The sequence below is a fragment of the Pseudophryne corroboree genome, chromosome 2 (assembly GCF_028390025.1).
Source record: "Pseudophryne corroboree isolate aPseCor3 chromosome 2, aPseCor3.hap2, whole genome shotgun sequence".
In the NCBI taxonomy this organism is placed as follows: domain Eukaryota; kingdom Metazoa; phylum Chordata; class Amphibia; order Anura; family Myobatrachidae; genus Pseudophryne; species Pseudophryne corroboree.
In genome coordinates this window covers 160,107,798-160,124,087 of record NC_086445.1, presented here as the reverse complement: position 1 = coordinate 160,124,087, position 16,290 = coordinate 160,107,798, and the positions used below count along the sequence as shown (strand labels likewise).

The 16,290-nt window shown below is 49.8% G+C and overlaps 1 long non-coding RNA gene across 1 annotated transcript in view; it reads right to left on the bottom strand.

The window, feature by feature from the left end:
• Positions 1-16,290, bottom strand: part of LOC135005187 (uncharacterized) — a 170,859-nt gene that overhangs the window by 106,437 nt on the left and 48,132 nt on the right. The gene's annotated exons all lie outside the window — the stretch shown is intronic.

Sequence of the window (16,290 nt, the reverse complement as noted above, 5' to 3'; positions counted from 1 at the left end):
CTTCACCTCACTCACCTCCTCCCTCTCACTCAACTCCTCCCTCTCACTCACCTCTGACTGGGACATAATAATGACAAACAACAAATAACACTAATAACAAAAAAACACAAAACACACTCCTTCACTACCACTGCACACCAACCACACACACACACACACACACACACACACACACACACACACACTTACAAACAATGACAATAGACTGAAAGTAAAATGCACAAACACTAAAAATGACACAAACTTTTAAGAGACCACACAACAATTACCACAAGACTGCTTACACACACAATACAGCACTCAACAATCGCAAGAAACCACCAAAACCGACCAACAAATCACCAACTCCAAAACACCAACTTCCTCTCACCTCTCCACTAGCTAAACCCACGAGGTGCGGCTGGTTGGGGGCGTTTTTATACTAATGAGCACAGACACTCCTCCATGACAAACACAACCAATCACGGACGAGTGACGAAAACGAAAGTAAGAAAATAACGCGGCCGGGAAGGGTCAAAAACACTGCCGTGGAATTTAAAGATACGAATTCGTAAAAAAAACACAAAATACGGCCGGGAAAACAAGAGTCGGCCGCGAACACATAAAAAAATATATACGAATGACATCGACACCGGAAAATACGAAAACATAAATTACGAACGCTTAGTAAATGAGCCGTAAAAAAACCAAAAAGTTGCAAATTCACACTACCGATGTCAGTCGCGTTTCAACTTCAAACAAATTCTGAACATTACGAATCTTAGTAAATATACCCCTGTGAATGAACGCAACAAGAACACATTTAACTTTCACAGAATAGTCTTCCCTTATCATCCCAATTATAATATAATGACAGGGAAAGCATTGTGATGGCAAGTTAGAGCTTTGTATCCCTTGTTCAGTGTAAGGTGCAGTGTCGGACTGGGGCATGGGGACCCCCAGGTGAATGCAGTGGTAGGGGTCCATGTTTGAGAGACTTGGCCAACCATTAGCGAGGACAACATGCAGACAACATGTATACAACAGTGCCTAAACCCATATAAGTATGTTAACACTAAATTTGATTGACAGGAAGGCATATTTTGCCATAGTTTCTATAGAAACAAACCAAGCAGCCATGTTCATCCATGTTCCTGCTCTGCCATGTTAATGACTCTCTAATAGAGTAACAATGTATAGTGCAAGTGCACAGTCTGAAACCTGACACTTGAGGAGGGGCTGGGGCCCACCAGGAAATTCCTCTGTACCCCTATGGGCCAGTCCGACCCTGGGGTGGACAGTGGGTAGTTGTAGCACATGGTATAAAAAGGTAGGGGGAACAGATGGGATTGGGGGTAGTGGGAAACCTTCACACAAAGATGCCCTTTGTGTGTATGTCTCCCTTTGCCCAACCCCCCCATCCCATCGGTTTGCCACGACTGAGAGGCCCACATGGGGAGACATAGACACCGGGTACACAATCAAAATTGGAGACAGCTAACGTAAGATGGAGACTAAACCAGACATGTTTATATAGCTGAGATACAGCAATCCACCAGCATCTAGCTAGTATTTAACAAGTAAATTCTACAGTGATAGGTAGAATCTGATTGGTTGCTATGGGCAACTAAGCAACTTCTCCACTATTTAGAAAGCTTGCTTCATCTTCCCCATAGGGTGAGCAGAGACACACAAACAGAATGAGACAATTAGTGGAAGGGTGACCAGCATCATGGGTGGGCAGGGGAAGAGAGGGGACACTAGTTACACTGCATTCTGACTGGAGCCCAGGATTCTGTGCAGAAACCTTGTTCACCCTTGGGGTACTCCACTTGGTTGTCACCAGAGATAAACATTTGTAGAGAATGTCTTGATAGTAAAACAATCTGTGAACATTACCAGTTCTCATTTTGCCCCAACCAGTGGGCCGGCGCCATCATTAGGCAGCTTTAGGCAGCTGCCTATGAGCGCTGGCTACTGCCGGGCGGCACTACGCGCTGCCGATGAAAGCTCAGCTGAGTTCCTGCTCTTCTTTGAGAGAACCGGAGCAGGGATGCTGCAGTCGGCCAACTCTGTAGCACTGTCTGCTTCTCTTTCAGCAATCATGATCGAACCTGGCATATTTTCTCCCCCCCACCAGACAGCACTCTCCTTAAATCACACTCCCGCGCCCCCCCCCACCCCCCCCCACTGCATCCGGCATGTAAACCGGCCCCAGCTCCCGCGATTGGATCCTGCTTGTGACCCACCTCCTGCTCCCGCGTTTACAATCTGCATGTGACCCCGGCCCGGCTTCCCCCCCACCCCCCGCAATAACATTCTGCTTATTACACCCCGGTTCCGCGATTGCCTCCGCATTTGACCCAATACTCGCCCCCGCCACCCTCCGCACATGACCTGCTACTCACCCCCGCCACCCTCCGCACATGACCTGCTATCCGCCCCCGCCACCCTCCGCACATGACCTGCTATCCGCCCCCGCCACCCTCCGCACATGACCTGCTATCCGCCCCCGCCACCCTCCGCACATGACCTGCTACTCACCCCCGCCACCCTCCGCACATGACCTGCTACTCACCCCCGCCACCCTCCGCACATGACCTGCTATCCGCCCCCGCCACCCTCCGCACATGACCTGCTACTCACCCCCGCCACCCTCCGCACATGACCTACTATCCGCCCCCGCCACCCTCCGCACATGACCTGCTACTCACCCCCGCCATTCTCCGCACATGACCTGCTATCCGCCCCCGCCACCCTCCGCACATGACCTGCTATCCGCCCCCGCCACCCTCCGCACATGACCTGCTATCCGCCCCCGCCACCCTCCGCACATGACCTGCTACTCACCCCCGCCACCCTCCGCACATGACCTGCTACTCACCCCCGCCACCCTCCGCACATGACCTGCTATCCGCCCCCGCCACCCTCCGCACATGACCTGCTACTCACCCCCGCCACCCTCCGCACATGACCTACTATCCGCCCCCGCCACCCTCCGCACATGACCTGCTACTCACCCCCGCCACCCTCCGCACATGACCTGCTATCCGCCCCAGCCACCCTCCGCACATGACCTGCTACTCACACCCGCCACCCTCCGCACATGACCTGCTATCCGCCCCCGCCACCCTCCGCACATGACCTGCTATTTGCCCCCGCCACCCTCCGCACATGATCTGCTACTCACCCCCGCCACCCTCCGCACATGACCTGCTATCCTCCCCCGCCACCCTCCGCATATGACCTGCAACTCGGCCCCGCCACCCTCCGTATATGACCTGCAACTCGGCCCCGCCACCCTCCGCATATGACCTGCAACTCCGCCCCGCCACCCTCCGCACATGACCTTCAAAGGTCACTGCCAGTGTGAGGTATCCGGCTCTACGCAAACCTGATGCATCCTCCAGGGCTTTCAGCGGTGACAAGCACAGTAACAAGAGTGGGCACTCACCCCTGGCTGGCCGGAATCTCTCCTCCACTCTTCCTCTTTTGAAGAAAAATATGAACAGGCTGCCAGGTAAGCGTCAAAATATGGAAAAAGGGCTCCTCAGTGAGTGCTGCTTGGGGATATATGTTAGCAGTGACAGTGAAATCTACAAATTCTCTCTCCGACACTGCACTAATTGACACTTGTCATTCTGAAGAGTGTGGTGGCAGAGACAGACTGGTAACTATAGAGGGTGCAGAAAAGCAATCCCACTGCCCCCTTTAAAAAAAAAAAAATATTTTATAGTGCTGCCCCGTGCCAGGTTCGCGGGCCTGGCAGTTTACTGCCTGGGAGGTAGGGAGGCTGGTGGGAGATACAGTGCAATGTGTGACCAGAGTCACGGCTTGTTTGTGGGAACCAGGAAACATAGCTGCAGTACAATCCATGCCGCACACTCCCGTTGACGGTGAGCTTTCTTCTTCTCTACCATCTACCTGCTGGTCTATGCCCCCCCATGTCTGTCTATCCATCCATTTATGCCCCCATATGGTGCTCTGCCCGTCTATGCCCCCCCTCCATCTGTCTATGCTCGCCCCACGTCCATTTATGCCCCCATATTGTGCTCTGTCTGTCCGTTTATACCCCCCGTCCGTCTGTCCATCTATTCATTTATGCCCCTGTACGGTGCTCTGTCCGTCTATGCCCGTCCATCTATGCCCCCCATCCTGTGCTGTAGTTAAGCAGTGTCTGTCTCGCTCGCTCCTTCTCCATCTCTCTCCTCTCCCTAACACGCTCTCTCTTGCTCCTCTCTTTTTTTCTCTCACTCTCTTCCTGACACTCTCTGTCTGACACTGTCTTTCTCTCTTCCTGAAACTCACTCTCTCTCTCTCTCTCTCTCTGACACTGTCTTTCTCTCTCTGACACTGTCTCTTTCTCTCTCCCCCCTCTCTTTCACTGACACTGTCTCTCTCTATTGTTATCTCTCTCATTGATACCCTCTCTCTCCCTCCCTCTTTCTCGCCCTGAAACCTACTCACTCTCTTGCTCCCCTCTTTCTCTCTACATCTCTCCATGGCACTCTCTCTCTCAGTCCCGCTCACAACCCTCCCTTACCATTGCTCCTCCCTTTCTCTCTCTGATACCCTGTCTCTCCCCTCTTGGACCCTTTTCTCTCTTTCTCCCTGATACCATCTCTCTCTCCCCTTTCTCATTGCCTCTTTTTTCATGAAACCCTCTTTCTTGCTCCTCTCTCTCCTTCTACTCTTGACATCCTCCTTGTCTCTCACTCCCCTCTCTCTCCTTTTCCCCCTAAGTAGTGCCAATGGTGAGGGAAGGGGAGGCTTTCAAGATTTTGCTATGGGGCCCACAAAGTTCTAGTTATGCCCCTGGAGCTGCACCATCTGACGCTGTGGGGTTAATTTTCATGTATATGTCTCCTGACTTTTGAATATCACGGAGCATTTGATAAAGCACTTTTTACCTAGGCAATACTGGTTCATGTGTACTGTGATTTGTACCCTTTAGGTTGCATAATATATGTGTTGCTCTGAGTTGCGAGGCAACGGAGGTAGGGAGATCCTGAAACACCGGCATGTACTCAGAGCATACCTCTGCATACACCTGCATGTTTACCCTCTTGTAGATTGACCCCTGACTTTTGAGATGTGTTCAGTTATTTATGTATTACAACAATTTTTTTTGACATATAGGAGAACTGGGTTGGATAATAAGTATCTACTTTGTTTCTTAAATACTAGCGCCTAGAGCGCACAATAGGGTAGATGTATGAAGCAGCGATATGGGGGGGAAGTGGTATCAGCGCATGTTATGTGCGCTGATACTGTTTCTGCCCCATATATTAATGCGGCAGTGTGTGCAATACATGGTGACGGGTGCTATGTGCCCTTGTGATTATCTGCGCTGCTATCTTTTAGATAGCACGCCAATATGCAGCGCAATGTAACACCTGCAGCTATAGATTGACAGCTGCAGATGTGGCTGCCCCATTGACAGCCACTGTAATGCCTGACCAGGAGCGCAGGGCCAGCATCAGGCCATTAAAGACAGCGGATTGTGATGTGATGCCCTCTCAGTGAACATGATCCACTTTGTGAAGTTTTGTTGGATCTGTTGATCTTTTTGTTAGTCTATATTGCTCAGCTTGGGCTTTCATTTGCAAACTAGTTTTGTGGTTTACATTCTGGTATGAGTGTTAAACCTTAAATTGGGTTGTGCTTTGTCAGTCATCTAGGATATATTGTTTGTATTGGTCATCATGTTGTGACCTGTCTTACACTGTCTTACGTGGTGTCAGGGAGACCTTGGCTTTTGGTTTGGCTTTGGCTTCTGGTTGTGCCAATACAGCATTGCTTTTTAGCGGCTGATTGTCTCCATTGTTTACTTGACCACTCTTGTCATTATTGTATGTACAGTAATCCAGGACATATGTTCGTTGCCATTATCTCTGCAGTAGTATTAGCGTGTGTGTGTGTGTGGGGGGGGGGGGCGACAGTGGCCTAACAATTTGCCTAGGGTGCCACGAAACTTTGCACCGGCCCAGAGTAAGAGTAGAGTAGAGGGGTAGGTGGGGGGTGAGAAAGCGGGCAGGATTGCAAAGCCATACACAAGTAGCCTGTGCAAATGGATGTACACTGCCTCCACAAGGTTAACAGACAGCATGCAGCCCCGCCTTTAGGTGGGCCAAAATCATTTCATAAAGGACTGAACCATGAGAGTAGGCTTTGGTGACATGGCAGTCATTTTAGAAACTGGCTGAGGGGGTAATTAACATATAATATGCATATTAAGCTCTGTATTAAGAAATCAACATAAGTGCCACTGTTACAAACAGTAAGCACCTTGACATTCATATGGGATATACTGTACTGTATACTGTATATGTATATATATATATATATATATATATATATGGGTGTAGTATGGTATGGCGGTGGTCGGGCTCCCGGCGACCAGCATACCGGCGCTGGAATCCCGACCGCCAGCATGCCGACAGCTGGGCGAGCACAAATGAGCCCCTTGCGGGCTTGCTGCGCTCGCCACGTTGCGGGCACAGTGGCGCGCTACGCTACACGCGCCATGCTATCTATTCTCCCTCCAGGAGGGTCGTGGTCCCCCAAGAGGGAGAAGAACTGTCGGTATGGCGGCGGTCGGGATTCCGGCACCGGTATGCTGGTTGTCGGGAGCCCGGCCGCCGGCAAAGTGAAGACCACTATATATATATATATATATATATATATATAAAAATATATATATATATAAAAGAAAACAGTAGCGCCCAATAGTGAAGTAAGTTAAAATATTCACCAAATTGAATACAGTATACAGTACTGTATCATCATATTGTTTATGTGTTTTGGCTTCGTACCAAATATAAAGGAACAGGTGCTGAACTCACTGTCCCAAGAAACAACTGACTTTGCAGTATGCTAATGGGCCTGCCACAAAGTCTTCAATTCTTTCAAACTTTAACCTCCAAATGACAGATATCACATAGCGTAATACTGTTTTATTGCATAAAAGACAAAGATAAGAATCTCTCTCACATGAACAACAATAAACACAAGCTTATCTGAACATAAACCGGAAACTGGTAGATCTTACTAGATCTAGTAACTCTGTGCGACCAAAGAGGATCAGATGTGACAGATCCAGATGTCATGGTGCTCAAATAAAGATTGAAGAGGACCCCTGATTCTCTGGCCTCTCCACTTATTATATGTCACTAGCTAGTGTGACTCACCATTGCACTTTATTGATACTCAGCTGCCACCCATTAAGATAGGGAGTGTTTATTGCTTCTGTTTCACAGATTTCATTCACAAGTAAGTGTAAGGTACTCTGGTGTCAAGTTTATATATACAGTGGTGGCTGGGGGCGGACTTAGAAGAAGTATGATGTCTTATGCTGAGTCCTGGGTGCTGCATGGTTGACTAATACCTCTTTCACACCACACAAATAACCCGGCATATTGCCGGGTCGACACGGGTCAGCGTGCGGTGTGAAAGGGGCATAGCCGAAATCCCGGGTCGCCTGACCCGGCAATTCAACCCAGGACTAAAGAAGTGGTATACCCGGGTTGAATACTGGGTCAGTGGTTGCGTAAATGGGCTCCCGGGTCGATGTGTCCCGGGACCCGTTTACTACAGCAGGGAGAGGCGGCGCGGAGATGATCTCATCTCCCAGCGCCACCTCCGCCCCCGCCGCCGGCTCCACCCCCCGCTGCTATGGCAACCCGCCCGGCATATTGCCGGGTCGGGGAAGCCTGCAGCAGCGGCTAATGCCGGATCCCACCCGGCAAGGACCCGTTTCCAATTCCCGGGTGGGATCCGGCATTGGCAGTGTGAAAGGGTATTATACATACAGATCTGCTGATCCCACGGAGGAACCAGCCAGCACATATATTACATACATCAGAACAAGTATGTTTATATATGCTAGGCGGTTTCCCCATCACTATATTTTTGGGGCCATGTACAATATGGTAAAGAGGCTTATTCCAAATTGCATACAAAGCAGCTGTAGTTTCGGGCAGCTGTGGGAGTCTGTTTTACTACTTTATGGTAATGAGAGTATCAGTTCCACTAATGTGGAGGATTCTGTGTGTGCAGTGGCATCGGGGGAGGATGCGGCCCGCACCAGGGTGGCGTCGGGGGGGGGGGGGGTGCCAACCTTGAGGGGGTGACACCAAAATGCCGGCTTCTCCCAGTCTCCAGGGGGCATGCCTCCCGCAGTGATACAATTAGGGGCTGTCCGCAAAAGCCATGCCCCATTCTAACTAGGCCCCGCCCACTGTCCTGTATTCCCCACAGTGCCACGCTCCTTCCCCTTTTCGGGTACCAATACCAGTGATGCCTCTGTGTGTGTGCAAGTGGAAACCAATGACGCCCATTGATTTTATGTCAGCTGTCACAACTGACATTATTAGAATCTGCACTAGTACCAGCCCATGCTAGGTGTAAGAAAACTGCCAGAAACAGGGTTCCCTTGTCTGTACGCAAGTCTCAGAATCATGCAGAGTTTTTGATTGACACCTACGACACTCCCACAAGCCAGGGCCCAGTTCCCACCACAAAAGGTTCCATTTCACAGAAAGACAGATCCAGCCAAGCTGTGTCCAACTCACAATAGGACAGCCATACTGTATGTTAAAATGTGTAGTCGCATTTGTAAACTTGCATCTGTACACAAAGAGATCAGTGTGACTCATAGAGCAGAAACTTTTTGTTTATTAAAGCTAACGCTTCGTATCAGATTGATCTTTTATCAAGTAATGAACAAAAGCAAGTGAAACCGATCCATTATTTGTATAGTAACAAAACACCAAAAAAGGTTCAAAATGACATCACAGTGATATCGTTATGCAAATGTCTAATTAATAAACAATAACTTGCATCATAACAACAGGTTGTATTCATTGCTAAATAAACACTCATGTCTGTGTGCTAGCGAACAGAAACACATTGCGGGGAATTCACTGGCGCCATGCCCGGCTACATGCAAATGGTACAATTACAGTGGTGCCAGCATCATGAGTTTCCCCTTATACCTGTATGTGGTATAAGGGAAAACATGCGATGTAGGTTGGCTGCAGTGTTCCTGTCTGGAATTGCACTTTGTGTCAATGTCAGGAATTGGATTCCCTATTGATGTTGTACAGACAGATTAGGGCAGTACGGACGGTGTAATGGTTAGCATTACTGCCTCACAGCACTGAGGTCATGGGTTCGAATCCCACCATGGCCCTTTGCATATTCTCCCTGTACTTGCGTGGGTTTTCTCCGAGTACTTCGGTAGGTTCATTGGCTTCCAACAAAAATTAACCCTAGCGTGAATGTGTCTGTGTGTACATGTGATAAGGAATATAGATTGTAAGCTCCACTGGGGCAGGAACTGATGTGAATGGGCCTAATATTCTCTGTACAGCGCTGCGTAATGTGTGTGCGCTATATAAATAACTGGTAATAAATAAATAAATGACCAGAAACAAATACATTCTCATAGGGATTTCTGGTCAGACTGCAACATGTGTTATAAAACAGTGTAAGTCAGCATGATAAAGTAGAACAAACATCATACAGAAGCGTAAGCGATCAGTCTGCTTCCACCTCCTCGCCGAGACAGTCTCTTATCAGAGCCAGTGTCCCGGCAAGAGGAGAATAATAATTCACGTGAAAATGGAAATGTTTAAAATACAGTATAGTATTTCCATGTTTTTGACACACTTACAATTTTTAATTTCTCCTTCAGTTACTTGTATGTATATTTGCAGTATTCACAAACATCTTCATGCACATGCTGCACCTACTGTATATCATTTTGTCTTTACACACTTGCAAATCCAGTCTGAATTACCTTTGCTTTTTGCCTACCCTCACATGTTCTCTGATTTCTAACACCTCCTTCATCTTCAATTTCTGCAACTACATAAACTTTCTGCTGTAACCAAATTACTGCCTCTGAACACTGTCCTTTCACCTGCATTTCTGCAATCCTACTGCCCTGTTCATCTTACAACCACCACTCCTATTTCCAAATGTATCATACTATTTACCTCCTCCACACTACAGCATGTCTAGCCTGTCACTATCACCCCCCAATAATCCTTGTCTGCCCTATCCTTTTCTCTGTCCCCTGCTCCCACCTCTATCCTTCTCCCCTAATCTCCTACATTTCCTCCTCTCTCCCCTCCTTTGTCTCCCATCCACCCCACTGCCTCACTTCCACTCCTCCCCTGACAACCCACTGTCATTCACCTCTGCCCTACCTTGGACCCAGTCATCTACCACTCTGCCCTACTCCCTCCCTCCTCTCCCTACCTCACCTCATATCCCTCTGTACCACACTTTACTCCCTCCATGCTCAACTGCTGCAGTGTCCCTTCCTAGCCCAGGAGCCAGCACCCTAACTACACCCTCTGCATCCCTGCCTTCTAAATCCATCTCACCTCATTGCTACAGCAACCCTGATAATCTCATTCACACAGGGCCGGAGCAAGGTTTCTCGGCACCCTAGGCAAGACTTCAGCCTCCCCCCACCCCCCCACCATCACACCTATCAGCCACCACAGGATAAAATAAAACACATTGGCATCCACAGGAACAAATAATAACAAACACAATGACCCCTTTCAGGAAAAAAAGAAAAAAACACATTGGCTTCCACAGGGTAAAAGAAACACACATTTGCCCTGACAGGAAAAACCAAAACACAATGCTCCCCAGTACATAACTTGCATATAGCCCTTTATTATTGTCAGAACAGCAAATTAATGTGCTCCTGCTAAGTACAAAGGGAAAACGTGATGGCTTCTCCAACATATGTGCAAGGCCCTATCTTAATATCAAAATTATTATTATTATTATTTACTTATATAGTGCCACTAATTTGTACACAGAACATCAAAATTCATATCTCTCCCTGTTCCACTGGAATGGGAGTGATACTCTCTAAAATGCAAACACACACAGACAAATCCACATAACCTGACCATATGTTTTTGGAGTGTGGGTGGAAACAGGAATACCCAGAGGAAACCCATAGAAACATAAAAAGAACATGCAAACTCTACACAGACAGGCCATGACCAGGAATTGAACTCATGACCTGAGTGCTGTGAGGCAGTAATGCTTACCCTATGCTACTGTTCCGCCAATTGGATAATAACGTATCAAAAATGTTAAATGTTGCAGACTGTATAGAGAATACACCCTACAGCAGTTTGGGAAAGGGATCCTGACGCTTAGGATGCCGGTAGTCAGAAGAATGACAGCAGCATCCTGCTGCTTATAGGTGGTCATTCCGAGTTGATCGCTCGCTAGCAGTTTTTAGCAGCCGTGCAAACGCTATGCCGCCGCCCACTGGGAGTGTATTTTAGCTTAGCAGAAGTGCGAACTAAAGGATCGCAGAGCGGCAGCAAAAACAAATTGTGCAGTTTCAGAGTAGCTTCAGACCTACTCAGCGCTTGCGATCACTTCAGACCATTCAGTTCCGGATTTGACGTCACAAACACACCCTGCGTTCTCCCAGCCACGCCTGCGTTTTTCCTGGAACGCCTGCGTTTTTTCGAACACTACCTGGAAACGGTCAGTTGACACCCAGAAACGCCCACTTCATGTCAATCACTCTGAGGCCGCCATTGCGACTGAAAAGCAACGCTAGACCTTGTGTGAAACTACATCGGCCATTGTGAAAGTACTTTGTGCATACGCATGCGCAGAAGTGCTGTTTTTTCACTTAATCGCAGCGAACATTTTAATCTAGCGATCAACTCGGAATGACCCCCATAATCCCAACCCCTCGTAGGAAAGTATGCTAACCCCCTTCCCTCCCCTACCTGCCGCCTAACCCTCCCTTCCTGCAGTCTAACTTTAATTTCCCCCCCTGCAACCTAACCCTACCATGGTGCCTAACCCTAACCCCCTCCCCCCACAGCCTAACTGTAACCCTCCCCGGCATACTTACATTCAGTATGCTGACTCTTGGGATTCCGGCATCGGGATTCTGATTGTTGTTGGGCAGCTTATTTTTAGTGTGTGCAGTTAGATTTCAGTACTGATAAATGGCAAAAAAAATAGAACACGACAAACTGACAAATACGTTTTCTGAGCAGCAGGTACGGATGTCTTGTTCAGCCATACACTATATATCTGGTGATATACTATGTTGGTTCATTGACAGTTTTTATGTTGCAAATATAGGTGAAATGTGGCACCCCCAGCCAATGTGGAACTGCAAGTCCCAGCATATCCTGCCAAAAAAGAAGCAGGGCATACTGGACAATGTAGTTTCACACCAGCTACAGCTGACGCATGGAAAAAAAACTCCACTACTTACTTGCAAGGAGTAACCGTCAGACGGAGAAGCAATCAGTCGGCATCCGTCACAGCCTATGGACCTACAGGTCTTCCGTAGGTCTGTAGGACAAAGTAAAAAAAAGTCTATAGTAGTATCACATGCTGGTGCTGGTCCCACAATGACAGTTGGATCAGGCTGCAGATGCATAAACCACTGGTCCACTTTCTGTAGATGAGGCGGACCAGGACATAAATGACGGAGCAGCCTGGGGCATATCCCCCCCCTCCCTCCAGTGCAGCACGCCTGTTGCTGTGAGGGGGGGGGGGGGGGCTCAGTGCTCGGTGCTGCCACTGAATCTGCCTATACTCTCAGCAACTGCAGGCCTTTTGTGATACAGTATGTGTGCAGGGAACTTCTTTAACTGGGTGTACTACGGTATGACAGTGCTAGGGATCCCAGCGCCCAGCATACCGTCGCTGGGATCCTGACCGCTGGTATACCGGCAGCGGGGCGAGCACAAAAGAGCCCCTTGCGGGCACAGTGGCGCTTGTTATTCTCCCTCCAGGGGGATCGTGGACACCCCAAGAGGGAAAATAGTTGTCGGTATGCCGGCTGTCGGGATTCCGGCGTCGGTATGCTGAGCGCTGGGATCCCGACAGCCGGCATATCAAATGCCACACCTTTAACAGAGTGTGAGGTATAGCATTACAGGTACTGGATGTTTCCCAGTGAGCCCTGTAACACATACACAACTACTCACACTGAGGCCCACACACACTCATACTGAGACACACACACACACACACACACACACACACACACACACACTGACACTCATACTGAGACACACACACAGTGACACTCATACTGAGACACACACACACTGACACTCATACTGGGAAGGACACACAGTGGCACTCATACTGAGACACACAGTGACACTCACACTGAGACACACACACTGACACTCATACTGAGGTAGAGGCACATGTACACTCATACTGAGAAACACAATGACACTCAGGGGCGGATCCAGAACAAAATGACGGGGGGGGGGGGAGGGGGCACCATGACAGAGGAAATGAGGGGGAGGTACTTTAGTGCGCACATAAGACGCACGTGCTCCAGAAAAGTGGGTTTGGCCTTGCAACAATGGTTGTGGCTTCAAAGAGAATGCCATATCCATGAGGCAGTGGGTGACGCCACAGAATGTGAGATTGTTTGTGACATAGTGGATGACGGGGAGAGATAGTGGGTGACAGGGAGAGGCAGACAGGAGGGAGAAGTGATGGGGTGAAATAGTGGGAGAAAGAAAGGCAGCGGGTGACAGGGAGAATGTGACGGGGAGAGGTAGTGGGTGATGTCAGGTAGAGAGTAAAAGGCAATGGGTGACAGGAGAGAAAAGTGATGGGGAGAGATAGTTGGAGACAGAAAGGCAGTAGGTGACAGGGAGAATGTGACGGGGAGAGGCAGTGGGTGATGTCAGGTTGAGAGTAGAAGGCAATGGGTAACGGGAGAAAAGTGATGGGGAGAGATAGCTGGAGACAGAAAGGCAGTAGGTGACAGGCAGTGGGATCTATATATGGGACACCGGCCTAGATGGAAATGGGGCAGAGAGATGGTGGTGGGAGGGGGAAACACTAGGCTGTAGAAGGGGATACACTGGGCTGAATGAGGGGATGTCCTTGCTGAGGGGCAGTGAGATGGGGGCTGGGGGCTGGGAGAGGGGAGACACTGGGCAGACAGGGTGGTAGATACTGGGATAAGGGAGTTAGTGAGATGGTGGGGGACACTGGGCTGGATTGGGGGGCCCAGGGCACTATGAGTGGGGAGGCACTTGGCAGGATGGGAAGGGGGCAGTGAAAGGGGTAACACTGGGCTGGTGAGGAGGGATCAGTATGTCTAGACTCACTGGGGGGTTCTAGATGGGAGAGCAGTGAGATGGGAACAGTGGGCTGGTTGGGGAGGGAAGGGGAAACATTGGGCTGGCAGGATGGGAGACACTGGGGCTAGGGGCAGTAAAGGTGGCGGCACCAGGCTGGAGAAGGGAGCAGACACTGAGAGAGCACTGTTTCTGTCTGGCCCTGCACATGCGAGTGCAGCACCGCACACTCACTCAGTAGCCCTTCCCGTGTCCCTGCACCCTACCTGCTTCCTCGGTCCCCAGCTCAGCTCAATCACCCCTGCACTGCCAACTCTGTGCAGGGATCTGTCTCCTGGTGGCGGGTCCGGCTGGCTCCATCAGGCGGCAGCTTGCTCCATCTAACAGGCGGCGGCATTGACGGCTCTCACTCCCCCGCAATCAGCGTAGCGCGGAGCCCCTCTTCCCCCGTGTACTAGTGCAGCCAGGGAGAGGGTGACACTAAAGTCCGAATTAGGCCCAGCCCGCGGATCAGAATGCAGAAGGCGGAGCTGGGCTGTTCGTTCCTAGGTAAGCTGCTACAGGAAGGAGGGACCGACAGCCGGCGGCCTCATTGTGCAGTGCAGCATTAAAAAAAAAACACCTCCTAAATGACAGGGGGAGCACGTGCCTTGGTGCCCCCCCCCCCTGAATCCGCGTATGATGACACTAATACTAAGTCAGAGACACACACACACACACACTGATACTGAGACACACACTCATACTGAGACACACACACACTCATACTGAGACACATACTGAGACGACAAACTCATACTGAGGCACACACTGATACTGAGACACACACACACACACACACACACACACACACACACACAGTAGTTACCTCCAGCTTACAGTATATCACAGGAGCAAGTCTGAAAGAACAGGCAGCAGAGCCATAGAAAGACCGCCGAGGACCTAGCATACTCGGGGGGCGTGGCCTAATCACGGAGGTGTGGCCACGCCCCTTTTATAAAAAAAATCCACCAAAAAAACCCCATCAAGCAGCAGGCTATGGAGCCGGCCCGGCAGATGGGGGACACGGGACTGGCCGAGGGGGAAACCAACTCTCTGCTCCCACTGCATAGCGGTGCGGCAGTGAATTGTCTAGCTGCCTGTCAGTCAAATTAGCATCGTTGCAGGACTACCCGCAGCGCTGCTATGTGTCTCCATGCCGCCGGGTGCCTTGCTGCTGCTATTTCATGGGGGCTAGTAAAGGGCGAAGGGGGGAGAGCGGGTTGGCGGCTAACAGTCAAAACGACCAGGGCTCCTGACAGCCTCAGCATACCGCCCCCTCAGGTCCTGGCGCCCATAGGCAGCTGCCTAAAGCTGCCTAATGGAAGCGCCGGCCCTGCATTCACATCACTCTCTCAGACTCTCTCCTCTCTCCTGTGCCCTCTGGAATGCAAGATCTGTCTGTAATAAACCTGTCCCCAGCCATGACCTTTTCATCTCAAATTCCTTGCATCACCTAGCCATCATTGAAACTTGGATTACCCACTCTGACACAGTTTCTTCCGCTGCTCTCTCTGCTGGGGGTCTCACGTTCTCACACAACCCCCGACCTGGGGGTCACCACGGTGGTGGTGGTGTTGGGCTCCTACTACTCTCTAGTTACTCATATCAACTCATACCACCAGAACCACCCCTTACATTCTCTGCATTTGAGGTCCATGCTATATGCCTCTTCCAACCTGTTCATCTTCGAGTAGCTGTCATTTACTGCCCCCCTGGCATGCCCTCCAAATTCCTTGACAACTTTGCTTCCTGGCTTCCTCACTTCCTCTCTTCAGACATTCCCTCCATTATCCTAGATGATTTCAACATCCCTATCGATAACCCCACAAAATCACCTGCCTCTAAACTCCTTAACCTCACCTCTTTTCTTGGTCTCTCCCAGTGGACCTCCTCCCCCTCCCATGTGAGTGGAAGCTCACTGGATCTGCTCTTCACTCACTGCTGTGATCTTTCTGATTTCTACAACTCCCTGTTCCCGATCACTGACCATCACCTGCTCACTTTTAACCTATCTCTATCTGCTTCTCCATCTTTACCACCTAAGACTACCATCACAAAGCATAACATTGAGGCTATTGACACCACTTCACTATCCTCCCTGTTTGACTCACTCCTTTCTCCTATTCTCTCTCTTTCCTGCCAT